At 39.0% G+C, this 22,016-nt stretch overlaps 3 non-coding genes across 3 annotated transcripts; 2 read left to right on the plus strand and 1 right to left on the minus strand.

Moving 5' to 3' along the window:
- Nucleotides 1-6,137: 6,137 nt before the first annotated feature.
- On the plus strand, nucleotides 6,138-6,211 carry trnat-ugu. Its single transcript has one exon. It is a non-coding gene; the product is annotated as a tRNA-Thr (tRNA).
- Nucleotides 6,212-11,539: 5,328 nt separating this feature from the next.
- trnam-cau lies at nucleotides 11,540-11,612 on the plus strand. Its single transcript has one exon. It is a non-coding gene; the product is annotated as a tRNA-Met (tRNA).
- An 8,545-nt stretch (nucleotides 11,613-20,157) lies between these two features.
- Nucleotides 20,158-20,228, minus strand: trnap-cgg. The gene has a single exon. It is a non-coding gene; the product is annotated as a tRNA-Pro (tRNA).
- Between the last annotated feature and the right edge of the window lie 1,788 nt (nucleotides 20,229-22,016).

Below are 22,016 nucleotides of genomic sequence, written 5' to 3' on the forward strand. Positions count from 1 at the left end.
ATTAAAATTGTGAAATTACCTCAAATATCTGGGTCACAAGGTATAGAATCAGTGATCTGAAAAAGTAAAATAAATTAAATTACTTTATAGATGAACTATCTTACAACGGTGTGTGTGTGTGTAGGCTTTTGTATAATTTTGACATAATTTGATAAAATTTTGAGCAGTAGATCTTAGAGCTGAAACTGTACACCTCTGCACATCCTACAGTTTTGTCGTAGCACAAAGAGGCTAACACGCTTTGATCTATAGACCATGTAGACACTGTTTTGACTAGACGGAATAAAAAGGTAAAATTTTACAAAAAACCCACAAAAACGGACACATATTTGTATGAAGAATAGGTATAAAGTTATTTGAATGCATTTTACTACAAAATGGTGATAACTTTCAATTAGATGAGGCGTATGACTCGTTAGCTAGTTAGCATATGTACGCTAATAGCTGTAGGGTTAGGGTCACCTGATCAGTTTCAAAACTAAACCATAATTCAAATACCAACAAAAAGGGAAATTGTATATGTCATTTTAATGTTTTCAAGAAATTATACGCCAAGCAAAGATCATATAAATGAATATAAAGATACTACAAGGATCTTATAAAGAGTTACTGTTTACTTACGACTGAACATCTGAATTTAAAGTAAAAGTCAATAAATAATATTCATATAGAACTTTATCAAATTAGATACAAGCAGTTAAAACTCGAGTGACAAAAACACTTCTTTACTCATTAAAAAAAAGGTCCTGTCTAAAGGGCTCTGTGCTGCTCCGTATTGATAGGAGACGAGCCAGCCAATCAATAAACGCTCTGATGATCATACCTCAAAATGGTCCAATATAAGCGTTGCCTAAAAATGCGTAGAGCAGCGCCTACATTCACAAGTTAAACATTTCTCTATGGAGTATAACTTAAGGTTTACAAGACATTTCTCGATTAGTGACAGTGGATTTTTTTTTAAACACACATATACACATACAAATAACTATCCATTTTCAATGCTTATGTGATGACAAATAAAGTTCATAATACATTTCAACTAAACCGACTCTGAGAATGGAGTGATTTCACAAAAACAATGTTCCATGAACCAATCAGATTTCACCTGGTCTCGCCAGGAATTACTATAAATACACACATTTTGGATTGTAAGGGACAGATTTCCACCATGAATGACATCAGTACACCACAAGTCTGGATCATCGGAAGCTCGATAATCATGAGACTGCAAGCGTATTTGTCAGCACACAGGCTGGACGAGAATCTGGGCCTGGACTGTGACATCACCTGGGATGGAAAAGGAGGGAGAAGATGGGAGGACCTGTTGTCGCTTCTCCATCAGAAACAAGCCACCACTTGCTATGACTTAGATCTAATGATTATTCACCTCAGCAGGAACTGCTCGGAGTTCTGGGCACTAACAGGCTTGATCTGATGTGGCGGATAAAATCAGACATCAGAGAGGCCCATATGTTATTCCCCGAAACAAAAATCATGTTTTCGCGACGTCTCCTAGAGATACCAGACCACTACTAGCGGAAATGGTGTTGAAAGAACACGGTATTGGCTAAATGGTGTGATGTCTGGATACATGGCAGAATTAGGCATGGGATGCATTTGGCACTGTGAAATTGGTCTCCATCACTTACATCACATTTACATTGTGAAATTACCTCAAATATCTGGGTCACAAGGTATAGAATCAGTGATCTGAAAAAGTAAAATAAATTAAATTACTTTAAAGATGAACTATCTTACAATGGTGTGTGTGTGTGTGTGTGTGTGTGTGTGTGTGTGTGTGTGTGTGTGTGTGTGTAGGCTTTTTGTATAATTTTGACATAATTTATATAAAATTTTGAGCAGTAGATCTTAGAGCTGAAACTGTACACCTCTGCACATTCTACAGTTTTGTCGTAGCACAAAGAGGCTGACGCGCTTTGATCTATAGACCATGTAGACACTGTTTTGACTAGACGGAATAAAAAGGTACAATTTTACAAAAACCCCACAAAAACAGACACATATTTGTATGAAGAATAGGTATAATGTTATTTGAATGCATTTTACTACAAAATGGTGATAACTTTAAATTAGATGAGGCGAATGACTCGTTAGCTAGTTAGCATATGAACGCTAATAGCTGTAGGGTTAGGGTCACCTGATCAGTTTCAAAACTAAACCATAATTCAAATACCGACAAAAATGGAAATTGTATATGTAATTTTAATGTTTTCAAGAAATAATACGCCAAGCAAAGATCATATAAATGAATATAAAGATACTACAAGGATCTTATAAAAAGTTACTGTTTACTTACGACTGAACATCTGAATTTAAAGTAAAAGTCAATAAATAATATTCATATAGAACTTTATCAAATTAGATACAAGCAGTTAACACTCGATTGACAAAAACACTTCTTTACTCATTAAAAAAGGTCCTGTCTGAAGGGCTCCTTGCTCTTCCGTATTGATAGGAGACGAGCCAGCCAATCAATAAACGCTCTGATGATCATGCCTAAAAATGGTCCAATAACAGCGTTGCCCAAAAACTCGTAGAGCAGCGCCTACATTCACAAGTCAAACACTTCTCTATGGATTATTGACAGTGGATTTTTTTTAACCCACATATACACACACACAAATAACTATCCATTTTCAATGCTTATGTGACCACAAATAAAGTTCATAATGCATTTCAACTAAACCGACTCAGAGAATGCAGTGATTTTAACACTGATCAGAGATGAGTGACAGGACAGAAAAAACAATCTTCCATGAACCAATCAGATTTCACCTGGTCTCGCCAGGAATTACTATAAATACACACATTTTGGATTGTAAGGGACAGATTTCCACCATGAATGACATCAGTACACCACAAGTCTGGATCATCCGAAGCTCAAAATCGTGAGACTGCAAGCGTATTTGTCAGCACACAGGCTGGACGAGAATCTGGGCCTGGACTGTGACATCACCTGGGATGGAAAAGGAGGGAGAAGATGGGAGGACCTGTTGTCGCTTCTCCGTCAGAAACGAGCCACCACTTGCTATGACTCAGATCTAATGATTATTCACCTCAGCGGGAACTGCTCGGAGTTCTGGGCACTAACAGGTTTTATCTGATGTGGCGAATGAAATCAGACATCAGAGAGGCCCATATGTTATTCCCCGAAACAAAAATCATGTTTTCGCGACGTCTCCTAGAAATACCAGACCACTACTAGGGGAAATGGTGTTGAAAGAACACGGCATTGGCTAAATGGTGCGATGTCTGGATACATGGCAGAATTAGGCATGGGATGCATTTGGCACTGTGAAATTGGTCTCCATCACTTACATCACATTTACATTGAGTGCCCCTAAATTGTAGAAATAATTCTAGATGATATTTCTAGTGTTGATATTGAGACTGCATCTAACCATTATAGTGTGTGTGTGTCTGTTTGTATTACTCCCCATATTGCCAGATAACAACATTTAAATCACACAATAAACGCTACAAATCCACAAATCTAGGAGACAGTAACATGAGAAGTGATGCAGTATCATGATATAATACCGTATTTTCCGGACTATAAGCTGCTACTTTTTTCCCACGCTTTCAACCCCGCGGCTTAAACAATGAAACGGCTAATTTATGGATTTTTTCTGTGTTTTTCTCGGTTTCACAAGCTTCAAGCCAAAAAACTGAGTCCCATAACATTAGACCAATGAAATTGCCGAACGTGTTCAGGTGAACCAATAAAATTCTTTATATCAAATCGGGTGCGCTCTCACTGAATCATAAATATGCATGAGGTTCCTCTGACGTTTGACCTGCCGCTCACTCGCACTGTCAACAGGAAAGGCGACGTTACACTGAAAACAACCGGGCATGAAAAAATGCACTTCAACTGTGTTCTGAGCTGCACGGCATCGGGAGAAAAGCTTCACCGATGGTGATTTTTAAACGCACGATGATGCCAAAAGATAAACTCCTGAGAGAAATTGTTGTGAAAGGAAGGAGGAAGACAGTGACCAATGACTTTCTTAGTAGGCTACTGTTTAGATACAAGCCGTGTAACAGACACTGTCTTTCATTAAAGCCTGTGTAAAGTTCATTCGTTTCAATGTAGGCAACTGCAGCTTATAGACAGGTGCGGCTTATTTATGTTCAAAATGAAAATCTTTGTAACATTCAGTGGGTGCGGTTTATATTTGGATGAAAGCATTAACTCATTATACACTTAGCAATAAGAGGGTTCGTACAACACTTTAACTTAAAGCCGAAAGTTTCGAGTCCAACGCCTTAACCTCTCGGCCATCACAGCAATGCTGAAGTAAGTAAATGGAAATGAAGAGATGTCTTTATTATTCTTTTATAGTTCGTCATAGTTTCACCTTAAAAGAAGCATTGAGAATTGAACAGTGTCTCTGACAAACATTGGCTAAAAAAGAAACCCTCAAAGTATCTGTCCCAGATGCACCACCCTGCCAGCAACAGTCACTCAGTCCACTCAGTGCTTGGTGTCTAACAAAAGCCAGAACGTCCCTGGGTGGGTTTGGCTGGTCCTTTTGGTTAACAACTGAAAGCGCTAACCAGTGGCGCCATTGGCTGAGAAAGAAATGGAAGATCTTGCACTGATTAGCTGTCATTACAAGACACACAGCGCACAAGCGAGCTTCCGAGATCAGACGAGATCGAGCGGTCTCAGAGTGGTATGACCGTAGACGAGAATTGCTGATTCAAATGGCAATTTATTTTTGTTTGTTTGTTTGCTTATATGCCTTTTCTGCTATTTAAGTTAAACTTTTATCACAATTTATTCACCACAGTAGATGTTTATCCTTAAATTAAGCATGAAAGCAAATAAAATGTACATGAGTCAAAAAATTTGCCCAGGCCCTCAACAGTTCTTTATAAAAGTTTAGAAACCCCTCTGTTATGTAATTCTTTGTTTTCATCCACAATATGTTGTCTCCAAGTTCGAAGTTGCTTCACTTGTTTAAGAAAAACCCCATTGTTGCTTTACATGACGCGTTGCTTTATTCATCCATGTACTTTTTTATCATTTTCATTTATTTGTATTTGTTCCACATCTATTAACCCCAATCCTTCCTTCCCTATTGCTCCCATTAAGGTGTTGTATGCAATTCTTGCGGGCTTCCCTTCCCAGAAAAGATCTAAAAAACTTTTTTTAGCCTTCTTTCTGCCCACAATGGCACAGCTGATGTGTATAAAATATACCATAGATTAGAAATCATTAAAATGTTAAGAACTAACATTATTTCTTCTGCTGTCTTTTCATCCCTCCTCATTAAAACTCCTAAAATCTTTATTTCTTTTGCTTCCATAAAAGTAAAATGATCCATTAAAAACGCAGCCCTTCTGAATCTCATGTATACCGTTTTATCATAATTTATTTTGGCTCCTGATCTCCTGCAGAACTTTTGTACCGTTTGCATTGCTTTTTTCACCAGATTTTTGACCAATGGCGTTGTGTCATCCGCATATTTAAATATTTTATTCTCTTCTCCCTCGATGCCTAATCCTTTTATTCCTTTTATTCCTTTTATTCCTTTTATTCCTTTTATTCCTTTTATTCCTTTTATTCCTGTTTTTTAGTTAGTCCAAAAGGAACCACAATTAGATGTACAATTAATGTATGGGTCATATACAAATACAACATGAATGGGTCCAAGAGTAAACATTCGAGATCAATTGCTACTGTGGACAGTGGTGCCTAATGTTTGTTAGTTGCAGCACTGCTTTGTTATTGCTGGAAGAGTAGGACCCTCAGAGCAATTGCTGTCAACAGTTGTGTGTTGCATGCTAATTTCAACAGAATTTTGGTGGTTTGTTAAAACTATGACCAGATATTAGATAGAACGTTTTCACTGCTATGGCATGGCTATTGTTTGTCGATATGTATCTTATAACTATATTTAACTATATTTGTACTTGACCATATTTTATGTTGAGGACCTTAGCAAGTCTCAAATTAATGGTAGAACTAGCATCAAGACAAAAATCAAATCTATGCTTCTGCCTTATTAGCTGTTAGTTTGAATGCATATGTCCATGCAATATTTTTTTTCTAAATCTAAGAGCAAAGAATTACAACAGCTGGCTGAGTAGTCACTGTGCGGCATCGTGGCGCTGTGGCTTAGTTGGTTAAAGTGCCTGTCTTGTAAACAGGAGATCCTGGGTTCAAATCCCAGCAGTGCCTGTTACAGTTGTCCTTTGCTGCTTCTTCTTGAGTGCCTTCCAGTGTTTTCTTCATGGCTTGAGATTTAACATTGCAAGTGGATAAGATGGTTTCTCTGGGGCACTGAATGGTGAATTGCAGGCTTTGCTCTGACCCTTTTAAAAGCATCATAGTATTTTTAGCAATGGATAAAACTGTGCTTTTCTACAAACTATGAGCCAGCCATTAAGATGAACAGTTACAAGATAGTAAAATACAGCCCTGTGCACTGTAGGGCTCAATGGATAGCGCATTGGACTGCTAGACTCAGCGGTAGAGCTATTCAAAGGTTCTGGTTTCGAGTCCAACCAGAGTCGTTGTGTTTTTCCACTTGTCTCTCTAGTAACTTTTATTGTGCACCAGGTAGATTTAAGAGCCACATTGCATGTGGCATGTCCGTGCTTCTCGTACTAAACCGAAATGCTTTGTCGGTTGTGGTTTTCAAAAAAAATCTCCTCTTGTTCCACATGGTTCTACTCGTTTGAACAAAACGTTGCTGTACCCTAATCGGATGTTCCAACACATATTCCTGACACAGAATCATTCCATACTTTGTGCTCACACATCCAAAGCCCACACTTATCTTCTGATTAGCAAAGATTAGGAACATGGGCACAACTGTTTTGTCTCATTGGCATAACCATTTATAGACTGCTTGTGTTGATTCAACTGCCAGGCAATTGTGGATTCTGAGGTGTTGATTACATGGGTATGTAATGTTTCATTATTTTTGAGGGCAAGGCTGGCCTGTTAGGGCGGGACGGTATCCATCCCACCCGGGAAGGTGCTGCTCTCATTTCTTGTAGTATAGGTCATAGTCTCAGAACAGCACTAGTTAACAAGTGACTGTCTAGAGCCAAGGCCAGGGAGCAGACAGACAGGCTAAACCGACCGTCTGCTAGCTGCACAGAGTCGTCACTCAGGATCCACCAAATTGAGACTGTGTCTGTCCCCCGAGCAAAACCAAAATATAGGAATTATCAGAAAGTCTGTTTTAGTAACCTAATTAACATTAAATTAAATAGGACTGAACGCACAGCCAGCACCTCTGATCTAAAGATAGGATTGTTGAATATTAGATCTCTCACGCCAAAAGCGCTTACTATAAACGAAATTATTACCGACCAGGAGTTTAATATAATGTGTTTGACAGAAACATGGATTAAATCGAATGAATATGTAGCATTAAATGAGGCGAGTCCTCCTGGGTATAGTTACATACATCAACCCCGTCTAAATGGCAGAGGAGGTGGAGTAGCAGCTATTTATAATAATAATCTAAACGTCACACAAAAGACTAAACAAAAATGTAAAACATTTGAAGTTCTTTACACCAACATAAAATATTCAGTGTTCGAAAGCAGGTCAAGTCAGTTAATTCCACTAATTATTATTTATAGACCCCCAGGGCCCTACTCTGATTTTCTGATAGAATTTGCAGATTTCATTACAAATGTAGCTAGTTCTTTAGACAAAGCATTAATTGTTGGTGACTTTAATATTCATTTTGATAATCAGGAAGACTCCTTAAGAGCAGCAGTTGTGTCCATTCTAGATTCAGTTGGAATCAATCAGAATGTTATAGGACCCACTCATAGTGGTGGACACACTCTCGATTTGTTGTTAACATTTGGATTAAAAATAAAAAACTTAGTCATAATTCCACAGTCTGAAGCTATTTCAGACCATTATCTAATCTCGTTTAAAATTTGCCTAAGTCATTGCATTACTACCTCACCACGCTACCGTGTTAAGCGTACTTTCACGTCAGCTACAGCAGCACGTTTTATTATTAATCTTCCCGAAATTACGATATTAGATAGATCTCCGTCAGACCTCGCAGAGCTCGACTGGGCCACTGAGCATCTAGAAACAACGTTACGTTACACTCTAGATGATGTAGCTCCCCTTAAGACCAAAATGACCAAAATGATCAGGGAGAAAAAATTAGCACAGTGGTATAATGATTATACGCGCACCTTAAAACAGACCACTCGAAAATTAGAACGTAAATGGCGTCAAACAAAATTAACAGTATTTCAAATAGCCTGGAAGGAGAGCCTCTTAAATTATAGAAAATCTCTTAGTGCTGCTAGATCAGCATATTTCTCCACCCTCATAGAAAATAACAAGCATAATCCTAGATTTTTATTCAGCACGGTAGCAAAATTAACAGGGAATAAAAGCACTGCGCTAACATGCACACCATCATTAGGTAGCAATGATTTCATGAACTTTTTTAATAATAAAATTGGAAACATCAGGCAAGAAATCCAGACGGTTAATATAAATCCAAACTATTTTACAAGTAACCCTGTAGACAGCAGTGTAATTATAGCAGACAATCAACTACAAAGCTTCACTCCTATTCATGAGAATGACTTAATTTCATTAATCTCCTCATCAAAATCATCAACCTGCCTTCTCGATCCCTTGCCTACAAGTTTCTTTAAACAGATAGCTCCAGAGGTAATTAAACCTGTTTTAAAAATAATTAACTCTTCCATTAGCACTGGTTATGTACCTAAATCCTTCAAACTGGCAGTTATTCACCCCCTTATTAAGAAACCTGACCTTGACCCATGTCAGTTGTCCAACTACAGACTGATATCAAATCTCCCCTTTATATCCAAAATTTTAGAAAAGGTTGTAGCACAGCAGTTATGCTCACACCTGCTTATGAATAACATTTTTGAAATGTATCAGTCAGGATTTCGGCCTCATCATAGCACAGAGACGGCGCTAGTTAAGGTGGTAAATGACCTGTTATTGGCCTCTGATCAGGGTTTTGTTTCCTTACTTGTTTTGCTCGACCTTAGTGCAGCTTTTGACACCATTGATCACACTATACTGCTTGCTAGACTTGAGAACGTTGTTGGAATAAAGGGAACAGCTCTCTCTTGGCTCAGGTCTTATTTGACTGATCGCTATCAGTTTGTGGATGTAAATGGTGAGTTCTCCACACTCTATGAGGTCAAGTTTGGTGTTCCTCAAGGATCTGTCTTAGGCCCTCTGCTTTTCTCTTTATATATGCTGCCTCTTGGTGAAATCATTCATAAACATTGGATTCACTTCCATTGCTATGCTGATGACACACAGCTGTATATTTCAGCAAAGCCAGATGAGCGAGATCAGCTTAACAATGTTGAGAAGTGTGTAAAGGACATTAGACAGTGGATGCTTAATAACTTTCTTCTGCTCAACTCAGATAAGACGGAAGTACTTTTACTAGGACCAGATGCAGCTAGAAGTAAACTTTCCGATTACGTAGCATCTCTGGATGGTGTTTCTGTTTCAGCGTGTACGGCTGTCAAAGACCTTGGTGTGATTATTGACCCGAGTCTTTCCTTTGAGTCTCACGTGAATAATATTACCAGGATCGCCTTCTTTCACCTTAGAAATATTGCTAAAATTAGAAATATGATGTCGTTACAGGATGCAGAAAAACTAGTTCATGCTTTTGTTACTTCTAGATTAGACTACTGTAACGCTTTACTGTCTGGGTGTGTGAGTAAGTGGAGAAATAAGCTTCAGTTAGTTCAGAATGCAGCAGCAAGAGTCCTCACTAGATCTAGGAAATATGACCACATCACCCCTGTTTTAATCAGTCTACACTGGCTCCCAATCAAATCTCGCATTGATTATAAAATATTACTACTGACGTATAAAGCACTTAACGGTCTCGCACCACAGTATCTGAGTGAACTTCTGTACCAGTATGATCCTCCACGCATACTTAGATCAAAAGGTGCTGGCTATCTGTTGGTTCCTCAAATAATGAAGACTACAGCAGGGGGCAGATCTTTCTCTTATAAAGCCCCACAGTTATGGAACAGCCTTCCAACCAGTGTTCGGGACTCGGACACAGTCTCAGTGTTCAAGTCGAGGTTGAAAACTTATTTATTCAGTCAAGCCTTTTATCAGTAGATTTTTCTTAGGTAAAGGCACAGATCTGGAGGGAACATGGATATAGAGTGTTTGGTGAACTGGTATATTTGTATGCTGTCATCCCCTCACATTCACACGTTCACTCAGGTTTGTTGACGGTGGTGTGGTGGGTCGTCTCTTATCCCAGAGATCCCTCGTGTCTGTGTTACCTTCTGGTTCTCCCTTTTAGTTATGCTGCCATAGCGAGTCTTGCCGGAGTCCAAACTGCACAGTGACATTAAATTTAATACACCAATAGGGACACTTAATAATCCATATCCTTCTCTTCCCGTCACCCTCTCTCTCTCTCTCTCTCTCTCTCTCTCTCTCTCTCTCTCTCTCTCTCTCTCTCTCTCTCTCTCGGTCGAGTTAAACATGCTCCTGAGGTTCCAGTGACCACTGTTCCTGCCCCTCTCCCCTCAGTGGATCTTCACACTTCTGTGCAGCTTGGGACGGTCTCTCATCAACACCTTGGGTGGTTCCATGTAATTCCAGAGTAGAACGGGTGCTTTGAGGACGGATTGGACTGTAGTTGGTGTCGGCGGTCTGCTGCACTGACTCGGGAGTGCAGTTTGCTTCTGATCGTCATCACTGTACCCCCGCAACATTGTATATCTGCTTCAAATGGACATTTGGTGCAACCCAGATGAGGATGGGTTCCCTCTTGAGTCTGGTTCCTCTCAAGGTTTCTTCCTTATGCCATCTCGGGGAGTTTTTCCTTGCCACAGTTGCTCATCAGGGACAAACTTACTTACAAAGAACATATTTACGTTTAATCACCACATTATCTGTGTAAAGCTGCTTTGAGACAATGTTCATTGTTAAAAGCGCTATACAAATAAAAATGAATTGAATTGAATTGAGTATGTCTTAAATCCAAAGTTAACAGTCCAATGGTATAATAATTGTTCAAAATATGATTTTAAAATCTCTTACATGAAACCAATACAACATTTCTTGGGTCCAAGAGCAAACGATCTAGATCAGCTGCTCATACCACTTAGGACAGTGGGGCTTAATGTTGGTTAGTTGCAGCTCCCCTTTTTTATTGCTGTAAGCGTGGTACCACGGCCATACAAACTGCAATAAAAATCAGCTAAATTGAGTACAACTGCACTGTGATTTCAACCCAAAACATTATAGACCTTTTTGTCAATGAGCAAACTGTTTGTGGTGGTACAACTCCATAGTAATCTCAGATTCTGAGGTTTGTAATAACATAGATATATCTTACAGTCAGATTGGACAGTACATTGGTACAGCAGTTGGTCTAAATCAAGTAAAAAAAATCTTCTTACACTGAAGATAAACAACAGGCAACAGGGCCTTAATTGTCATACATTCTCAGAGCAGTATCTCATAATAACAGCCTTCACACAGCTCGCCTCGTTAGTGCAGTAGGTAACGCGTGAGTCTCATAATCTGAAGGTCGTGAGTTCAATCCTTACACGAGGCAAGTTTTCTTTTGAAATCTTCATCACTGCTAGTGGTTCTACAGGCAGACAAACTGCAACATAAATCAAGTAAAACAGCTACAAGTGTTTAGTCTCATCTGCACGGACAATTATAGACTGTTAGTGTTGATTCAACTGGCAGGCAGTGGCAGATTCCAAGTTCTTGATTACAAGAGTTTCCTCTTACAACCAAAGTGCACAGTCCAGTGGTACAGCAATTGTTCTACAAAAGATTTAAAAACCTTTAATATTAAACAAATACAACATGCATGGGTCCAAGAGCAAACAATCAAGATCAATTGCTCCTACCACTAAGGACAGTGGTGCCTATTGTTTGTTAGTTGCAGCACTGCTTTGTTATTGCTGGAAGAGTAGGACCCTCAGAGCAATTGCTGTCAGCAGTTGTGTGTTGCATGCTAATTATAACAGAATTTTGGTGCTTTGTTGAGACTATAACCAGATATTAGAGAGAAAGTTTCCACTGCTATAGCATGGTTATTGTATGTCGATATGTATTTTAACTATATTTGTATTTGATCATATTTTATGTTGAGGACCTTAGCAAGTCTCAAATTAATGGTAGGACTAGCATCAAGACAAAAATCAAATCTATGCTTCTGCCTTATTAGCTGTTAGCTCGAATGCATATGTCCATGCAATATTTTTTCCCTAAAGCTAATAGCAAAGAATTTCCATTTAACAGCTGGCTGAGTATTTGCCAGCTTGCATTGAGGTGCTGTGGTTTAGTTGATTAAAGTCCCTGTCTAGTAAACAGGAGATCTTAAGTTTGAATTCCAGCAGTGCCTGATGCAGTTGTCCTTTGCTGCTTCCGCTTGAGTGTTTTCCAGCTATTACTTTATGGCTTGTGATTTAACATTGCAAGTGGATAAGATGGTTTCTCTGGGGCTCTGAATGGTGAATTGCAGGCTTTGCTCTGACCCTTTTAAAAGCTTGATAGTATTTTTTAGCAATGGAAAAAACTGTGCTTTTATACAAACTATGAGCCAGCCATTAAGATGAACAGTTACGAGATAGTAAAATACAGCCCTGTGCAACGTAGGGCTCTGTGGCCCAATGGATAGCGCATCAAGACAATGGACTGGTTAAAAGATGACGAGATGCCAATAAAATCAATAAAAAAGAAAGAAAAGGAACTGCGGAAAGAGTTTACCTGAAGGAAGTGACAGTGGAGGCAGGACAACTGAAAGATATGGGAGTATCAGACATAAATAAAGGATTAACAGAGCAGATTGGTGAAGAGAGGATTCTCGCAGTGCGTCCCAAACAAAATAGTTGTATTAGGTCACTCTGGGACAATAAGAGGACACTGAGTATCTCTTGGACGGTTTGGTTATCAATGGAACCAAGTGTGAGGTCAAAAGACTGCAAAATAGAGACTATGTGGTCTCCTTCATGCAGCTGCCTGTCTACATCACTGATAATAAAATTATAAATAAATTGTAGGGATGGGGAGTTTTCCCAATATCCAAAATAAAAAGGAGAGTGTATCCAGGCACCAACATTGAGGACGGGACGAGGTTTGTGAAAACGTGGCTCCCAAAAAAAGTTGCCTCTCTCCCAATACAAAAATTGAAACGGCAGAAGGCCTGCAGTACTTTCGGGTTACGTACAGCCATCAAGTGAAGACCTGCCGGCTGTGCATGAGCCCGAATCATTTGGTGAAGGATTGCCCAGATTTTAAGTGCTTTAACTGTGAGAAGAGAGGGCACATTGCGAGGGACTGCAGCGTATTAATGTGCCCGGATTGCAATCTGCCTTTAAATAAGTGTGAGTGTTGGATGGGAAACGAGGAGAAGGCAGAGGATGAACAGCAGGTGGATGGGCAGTTGCATGAACGAGACAGTGAGCGGCGAGAAAAGGAAATCACAACAACACAAAAGGGAGAAACAACCATGGACAAGGGCGTGTAACAAGAAGGAAAGAAGCACAACAACCAGGAGGATCACTTACAGCGGGACGGGGAATCTGAACCCAAATAACACTAACTGAAAGTTTTTTGCAAAATGCTTTGGTGGAGAAGAAGGACCAAGGAAAAGAGACATCAGCGGACATGCAACAGGACGGAGACTCATGGACTCAAATGGAGTTGACGTACAGCCTGCAAAATGACCTGAACACAATGGAACCCTCCAGCATGTAAGGAACAAGCAACAGGAATAAAATATGAAAAGGGAAAAGAAAAAAGGAGGACAAACAAGTGAAACCAACGAAAAGAATGAGGTCAGTAAAGGCAATATCTAATGTAGAGGTTGCCAGAAAGAAAGTCCTTAAAAAAGACATGATAAAGACTGAAAACAGGTTTGACTCGCTAAAGGACTTGGAGGAGATGAACTGAGATGATCAGTCAAAGGGAAATTAAAATGTATCTTTATTTTAAAACTGTTATGAATTATAAATTAATATCCTTCTAAAAGTTGTTAAGTAACACTGTGACATCATTGTGCGATGGCGTCATTTCATCGTCGATACGCAAAACTGCGTCTTTATGTTACAAAACATATAGAAAATGTAGTACAGAGTCTCTGTACTACGTCCCCCCACCCTCACCCAACAGGTGAACACTTCCCAAATAAGAACAATCAATCAATCAGTGTATCGTTCAAGGCTGGTCAGGGAACATTGATGGATACAGATAAGACACTATACAGTGCATTTGAAGAAAACATTCACTTGTATTAAGGTCAGTGTTACTCTGATATAATTTTTTTTTTTTTTTTTTTTAGAACAATCACAAAAACACGATGAATTTTCTCAAATTGTCGGGTAATCTCAGCAAAAATATAATTATAAATATTGTTTGTATGTGTTATGTTCAAAAATAGATTAAATAAAAAAAGGTGCATATGACATACATATTAGGTCTAAACATCAAGCATTGATTTTAGATGCATCTCCAATGGAATGAATTTATGTAGGCAGAACACAACAATAACAAGGAACTACATACCTGTTTTTACTAACGAGCCGTACTCCCTTTCCACTTGGTCTCCTGAACACACAACATATGTACCTTTCTCCTCTCCATCATATCAGCTACCTCTCTCCCTTTACCAGTCATAGTACCAACATTTAAAGTACCAACCTGAACCTCCACTCTCCTCCACTTCTCCTTTTCCTGCTGTCTCTGTAGACGTCTTCCTCTCTGTTGGATAACAATAATCCAGTATAAAATTTTGATTCGTGATCCGCATATTTGGTTCGGCACATGTTTTTGCTGGATGCCCTTCCTAACACAACCCTCCATTAATCCGGGTTTGGGACCGGCACTAAGAGTGCACTGGCTCATGCAACCCTAATGGCTGGATTTTTCTTTTCAATCTGTCTAATTTATATATCTATTTTCCTGCTTGTCTAAATTAACAGTTTTTTTTTCTGTGTCTTTCCTACTATTAAGTAACCATCCACCTGTTTATTCTGTATGTCTGTGTTTGAAAGACAAAGGAGAATAATTATTTTATTATTGTTTTGATTTCTAATGAAAATAAAGTTACTGTCAGAAGTGGGATTTAAACCCATGTGGAGACCAAAACACTCAGTTTCCTCAATGTATTGAACCTTAAGTCTGGTACCTTTCAAATATTAGTCTGTCCGTCCATCTGTCTGTCTGTCTATCCATCCAGCCATTTATTTGTCTGCCTTTTTGTCTATCTATCTGTCTGTCTATTGTCTGATTGTATGTGAATCTCTTAAAAGAAACAAGAAACACAAAAACATGTAATGCTCTGAAAACTATAAAATGTATGTAATATTTTAATTTACAGTGTATTGTTTTTGTTTTTTTCTCCATAAGTAAGTGTAAATTTAACATGAGTATGTAATACTTCTTGTTCTTTTGGCATTAATAAAGAAATTTCCGTATTTCCGTATTTTCCGGACTATAAGCCGCTACTTTTTTCCCAGGTTTTGAACCCTGTGGCTTAAACAACGAAGCGGCTAATTTATGGATTTTTCCTGGGTTTTTCCCGATTTCACAAACTTCAAGCTAAAAAACTGAGCCCCGTAACATTAGACTAATGAAATTGCCGAACGGGTTCAGGTGAACCAATGAAACTCTTTATATTAAATCAGATGCGCTCCCACTGAATCGACCCGCACCACATCATAAATATGGATGATGTTCCTCTGACGTTTGACCTGCCGCTCACTCGGACTGTCTACAGGAAAAGCGAATCATTCATCACGCTGAAAACAACCGGGCATGAAAACACGCACTTCACCTGTGTTCTGAGCTGCACGGCATCGGGAGAAAAGATTCACAGATGGTGATTTTTAAACGCACGACGATGCCAAAAGATAAACTCCCGAGAGAAATTGTTGTGAAAGGAAGGAGGAAGACAGTGAACAATGACTTTCTTGATAGGCTACTGTTTAGATACAAGCCGTGTAACAGACACTGTCTTTCGTTAAAGCCTGTGTAAAGTTCATTAGTTTCAGTGTAGACATTATTATAGACAGGTGCGGCTTATTTATGTTCAAAATAAAAAGCTTTATAAAATTCAGTGCGTGCGGCTTATATTTGGATGCGCTTAATAGTCCAGAAATTACGGTATATAAATATATATATATATATATATATAATTTTCTATATAAAAGGTAGCATTAATGTCTCTGCCACAGTGTGGGGCTTTTTTTGATTAAGCTACGAGTTCAGCTACTAGGTAGCTCACTTTGAGATCTCTCTCATTCACCTTTGTGTTTGTTTTTCATTAAAGTTGAAGTCATTCATTCTATTGTCATGAATAAACAATGTCATTATTGCGCTACCTACTGTTACCCAATTACTGTACATGGTGGAGTATTTTCATTACGTCTGAGAGAGAGAGAGAGAGAGAGAGAGAGAGAGAGAGAGAGAGAGAGAGAGAGAGAGATACATCATAAACATATAAAACAAACAAATTATTAAAAAATATTTACTCAGAATTAAGCAAAAATCAAGCACTGACAGTGCCACTAGAGGGCAGTGTGAGACTGACAATTGTCAATGTGACCTGTGTGTTACAATTCAACTGTTTCTATAACTAATGCACTTCTTTTTCTTCTTCTTTTTCTTCCTCTAATTACTATAATTATTATTATTAGTGTTATTAGTTTATTCTACTCCAAGCTTTGTTTTTCATTGAAAAAGTCCAGATTCATAATATAGAACTACTGCAACATTTCAGTGGTAACATACAGCATGTTTTTGTGAAGAGCAACTAAAAGAATTTTCCTGGCACTTTATATGAGTTGTTATATAAAAAGCATCAATTAAATGAAGAGAAGCTCCTTTTTTAATAACACTCTGTTTTTGTTCCTGTGTATTTTGGTGTGTTTTAATTTTAGAGCATGTTGTATTTAATATCCTTTGCATGTGTTTAAATGCTTTTCCTTTTCATGTTTTCTCCATGAAGTGTTTACTAAGAGCTTACGAGCACCTGGGCTTTGTTTTGCAACTGATCCTTAAGCAGAACAAGATCACATTCAAGCGCGTTACCTCAGCCGTCACCAAGTGCCTTAGATCAGCTTCCTCCATCATCACATAAAGCCTAAAAATGTGATCTCTTTATAAATATTTTTTATAGATTATATTTATAACATTGTATATTTTTGTACATAAAGAAATAAAATACACAGTAGATCTGCACAGCGTTACTCGTTGTCTCTAATAGTTTATACAGTGGCAGGTCTTCAGTCCCAATCCCCCTCTTAATAACATCATTATGATGCCACAGCTATAGAATTATACAGATATGCAGTATAACAGAGCGCTGCATCACAGACATTTCATACAGTGTGAATGAATGCCGTTAACTAAAGCAGGAAACCCAGTGAACACAATTCAACAAGTCTCTTTTCACTGTAGCCACAGCTGCACTGTCGCATTCATCATCTCTAGCAGAAGCTTCAATATTACCCTCATAAAATATCCCCTGGTTTCCATGCACCCTTATGCATTTTTTCCTTCCTATGCTTTTCCGGCTCCTCCCTCCATTCACAAACCAGCATCCAACCATCACAAACCAGCATCCAACCATCACAAACTAGTGTCCAACCATCGCAAACCAGCTTCCAACCATCACAAACCAGCATCCAACCATCACAAACTAGTGTCCAACCATCGCAAACCAGCATCCAACCATCACAAACCAGCATCCAACACTCAGTTTCCTGAAGGTATTGAACCTTGAGTCTGGTACCTTATATATACCTTATATATATATACCCTATATTATTCTGTCTCTCTGTCTGTCTGTCTGTCTGTCTGTCTGTCTGCCTGTCTGTCTGTTTGTCTATCCATCCGGCCATCTATTTGTCAGCTTTTTTGTCTTTATCTATCTGTCTGTCAGTCATATATTTAGTCTGATCCAGTCATACATCCAGCTGCCGGCTTGTCTGTATTAACTGTTTTTTTCCTCTCTGTCTCTGACTCATTGATGGATGTGCAGACTTCAGGCAGAACCTTGTGTAGTCATGGCTAAGTGGATAAGGCAACGGACCTGAAATCCGTTGGGGTCTCCCTGCGTCATGTTAAAATCTTGCCTACACTTTTTGTAATCTTAGTTTCTTACAAATTCCCTGCAGATTGTTCCACCAGAACACAGCTCTTTAACACTGCAGCAGCATTTTTATAAGTCAAACCCGTATATAATTAAACAGCGAACATAACATGTCCGTGACTTTTGCGTGTTCATCATTTGGCCTACACATGGTCACCAAGGTAAAAGTCTAGGTTTCATTTGACATCACTGGCTTGAACACTTGTTTTGTTATCTTGATAGCTGAGCATGGTCTCTGACTGAATCCTTTGTATTGTAACCCAAATTCAATTGAAGCTTCATCTGATATTGACAAGAAGCCCACTGCGTTTCCCAGCGCCATTTTGAAGCCAGAGGTCGATGGATCGAAACCATCCTCTGCTAAATGTTACCTGTTTCTTACCTCAGTACTATTTCCAACTCAGAGTGGGGAATCGACTACAACCATTTTTCTTCATATTAGTTGGACTATTTTGCAAGTTGAAATAATCAGAGCAACCAACAAAATTTCCTACAGGTGAAAATGTCACATAATTCTATATGAGCCACCTTTCATTAGGAATAAGGGTAAGAATGTAGTGCTTGCATGTGATTAGCAGAGAGGTGGACATCAACTGAGATCACAGATAAGGATGAATATCGCTTTAGAGTGGAGAAAAGTAAAACCTATTTCAAAATCCTATTACTTCAAGATCTGCATGTGATCAGTACATGGGTGAAGAGGAGAAATGCTGGATTTTAATGACCTGCCTACTTTGTGCAGCAAACAGAAAGACTGCTATTGGCTTCCCTTTGATGCAGGCAAGCACCATTCGACTCATTGAAGGATGTGCAGAGGTCATGGAAAACCTTCTATAATCCTTGCTGAGTGGATACCACTGCGTTTTCCAGCATCGTTTGGAAGCCAGAAGAGTATATCCAGGCCGCTCTTTGCCTTTGCTCTTTTTCGTGAGTCCCGTCTTGGTTGCTTGCACTTAGCTGAGTTGTGCAGCGGAAGCATGTTGGGCCCATAAACCAGAGGTTGATGGATCGAAACCATCCTCTGCTAAGAGTTACCTGTTTCATACCTTAGTCCCATTTCCAGCTCAGAGTGGGAACTGACTGAAATGATCCTACTATTTTCCTTCATATTGGTTGGACAAGTTGAAATGATCAAAGCAACCAACAATATTTCCCTACAGATGAAAATATAGCTCTACAGAGAAATTGTGATTGCCATTGGTTTCCTTTTAATGAAAGCAAGCACCAGTTGACTCATTGATGGATGTGCAGAGGTCATGGAAGACCTTCTATAATCATGGATGAGTGGATAAGGCGATGGTCCTGAAATCCATTGGGGTCTACCTGCGCCATGTTTAAATTCTGCCTACTAAGTTTGTGCTTTGGTTTCTTACAATTTCCCTGCAGATTGTTTTGTCAGAACGCAGCTCTTTAACACTGCAGCAGCACTTTTCCAAGTTAAAACCCATAGATAATTACTTCTGACTTCTGACACCCTGCACATGTTGGTGACGGGAAAGCAAAATACAAACAGCCAGATGTCCAAGGTTCTTTTTGTTTCTTTGTAATCTATTCACAGAATGATCAGCATAAAATAAGAGTAATTTAAAAGTGGTTTATTATGGCCTCAGTATATTAAAGACAAGAAATCGCTCTCATGGGATTTCAACATCTTTGGTGCTATGAGGTAACAAGCACCAAGTGAGAACCAAATTATCATACAGTTGTTGCGATACAGTTGTCTGATAGCTTTTGTTCACCCCAACAAAGGTTATTGTGGGCAAAATTTGGGTTCTCCCGGAATTTGAAACCAGGGGCCTCTCGCACCCAAAGCGACAATCATACCCCCAGACCAATGAGCCAGGAGAAGGGAGCACAGGTTGCATGGTCTTAATGATGTCTAGCCAACACTGCACTCTGGGAACGTGCAGCAAGATAGAAACAAGTTATCCCCTATACAGTGTTCTGATAGCACTTTTCACCTGCCCTAAGTTTGTTTCCTGTAAAATCTGGGCTTGTCCGGGAGTTGAACCCGGGACCTCTCGCACCCGAAGCGAGAATCATACCCTAGACCAACAAGCCTTGCTTTAAAGTAACCGAAATCTTTAAGGTGTCCAGTCAAAGCAGCCCTCTGTAACTGCAAGAAACAGAAAGGCTCATTAGAGATTTGAACTTCATTTTAACTTTTGTAATAAAATGTCACTGTACATTGGAAACAAATGTCTTCTCTTCTCCATGCTAACATTTTAAAACCGTTACATGGTGCTACCTAAAATGTAAGATCGGAAAAGAGCTAAACTATTCAGTCCAACACTTGGCATTGATTTACCACTGAATTGACACTACACCCTGCATATGTAGGTGAAGGGAAGGTGAGATCCAAACAGCCAGAGGTCCAAGATTCTTTTTGTTTCTTTGTAATCAATTTACAGACTGTTTAGCATAAAACCAGAGTAATTTCAAGGTGTTCAGGCAATTTTGGGCTCAGTAGCTTCAGGAGAAGAAATCGCCCTTGAAGGATTTTAATCTCTTTGGTGGTGTGAGGGAACGTGTAGCAAGCGAGAACCAAGATATCAGCCATACAGCGTTATTACAGCTTTTGTTTACCCACACAAAGTTTATTCAGCGTAAAACTAAGACTCGTCTCAGAGTTGAACTCGGGACCTTTCGCACCCAAAGAACCATACCCTAGACCAGGGGTGGGCCATACATTTTTACAAGGGGCCACATGAGAAACCTGAATTGTGTCAGGGGGCCACACCAATGATAATATTTTAGGGATGCACCCAAATTAAAATTCTTGGCCGGAACCAAAAACCAAAAATGAGGAAACCAAGGCCAAAACCGAAAACTAAAACACCGAAAGAAAAGATTATGTCAATTATTAGAATTGCATTTATGGCTATGAGTGTGTACTAACCTCACTAAAATCAATGCATTGCAATTCAAAGAATAAATCAATTAAAAAAGTGTTTTATTTATTATTATAAATGATTGTTATTTATTTGTTACCATTCATAGTATTGACAGACAGACAGCGGTCAATTATTATTAGCAACGGTCTGTTAAACGAAAATAATTGACCGCCGAACGTTTGGTATACAACATAAACTCATCCCTATGTGCACTGGACAAGTAGTCTCACTCTTCAGATGCATATTTCACAAATGACTAGATGATATTTGTGGCTTCTCTCAGTTAAAGGTACCCTGTCTCACCAGTCAAGTCAAGTCAAGTCAAGTTTATTTGTATAGCGCTTTTCACAACAGACATTGTCTCAAAGCAGCTTTACACAAATCAACAGTGATGGTGAATGGTGTGAATTTGTCCCTGATGAGCAAGCCGTGGCGACTGTGGCAAGGAAAAACTCCCTTAGATGTTATGAGGAAGAAACCTTGAGAGGAACCAGACAAGTTGGGGTCCATGCACTACTTCATCTGTCTAAGAGGCTTGAGTCAACAAGAATTTTTTGTGTTACTGTATGGGTAGAAGTGGTCATTTAAAGTGGATCTGTAAGATTCTGCATAGTTAGGAGAGGTCATTAGGGATAATACTGAAATGTTGAGCCCTATTAAAAAATATAGGAATTGCTGACCTTCGGGGCTTCCAGCCATTTATGCCTGCTCAGATCCCTGGACTCATTTCATAGAAAATGTTTGTAATCTGCATGATGGGAGTTCGACCCATATGATTTAAATGTGGAAATGCTCTCTTTTCACAGTAACTGTTCCAAAATGTTAGCATGGAGAACAGGAGACATGTATTTGCAAGTTCAAATTACTAATGAACCTTTCTGTTTCCTGCAGTTACAGAAGCAGCTTTGGCTGGACACATTAAGTTTTATCTATGTGTTTAAATTGGAGACATATG

This window comes from Silurus meridionalis, chromosome 3, assembly GCF_014805685.1.
Source record: "Silurus meridionalis isolate SWU-2019-XX chromosome 3, ASM1480568v1, whole genome shotgun sequence".
Classification (NCBI taxonomy): Eukaryota; Metazoa; Chordata; class Actinopteri; order Siluriformes; family Siluridae; genus Silurus; species Silurus meridionalis.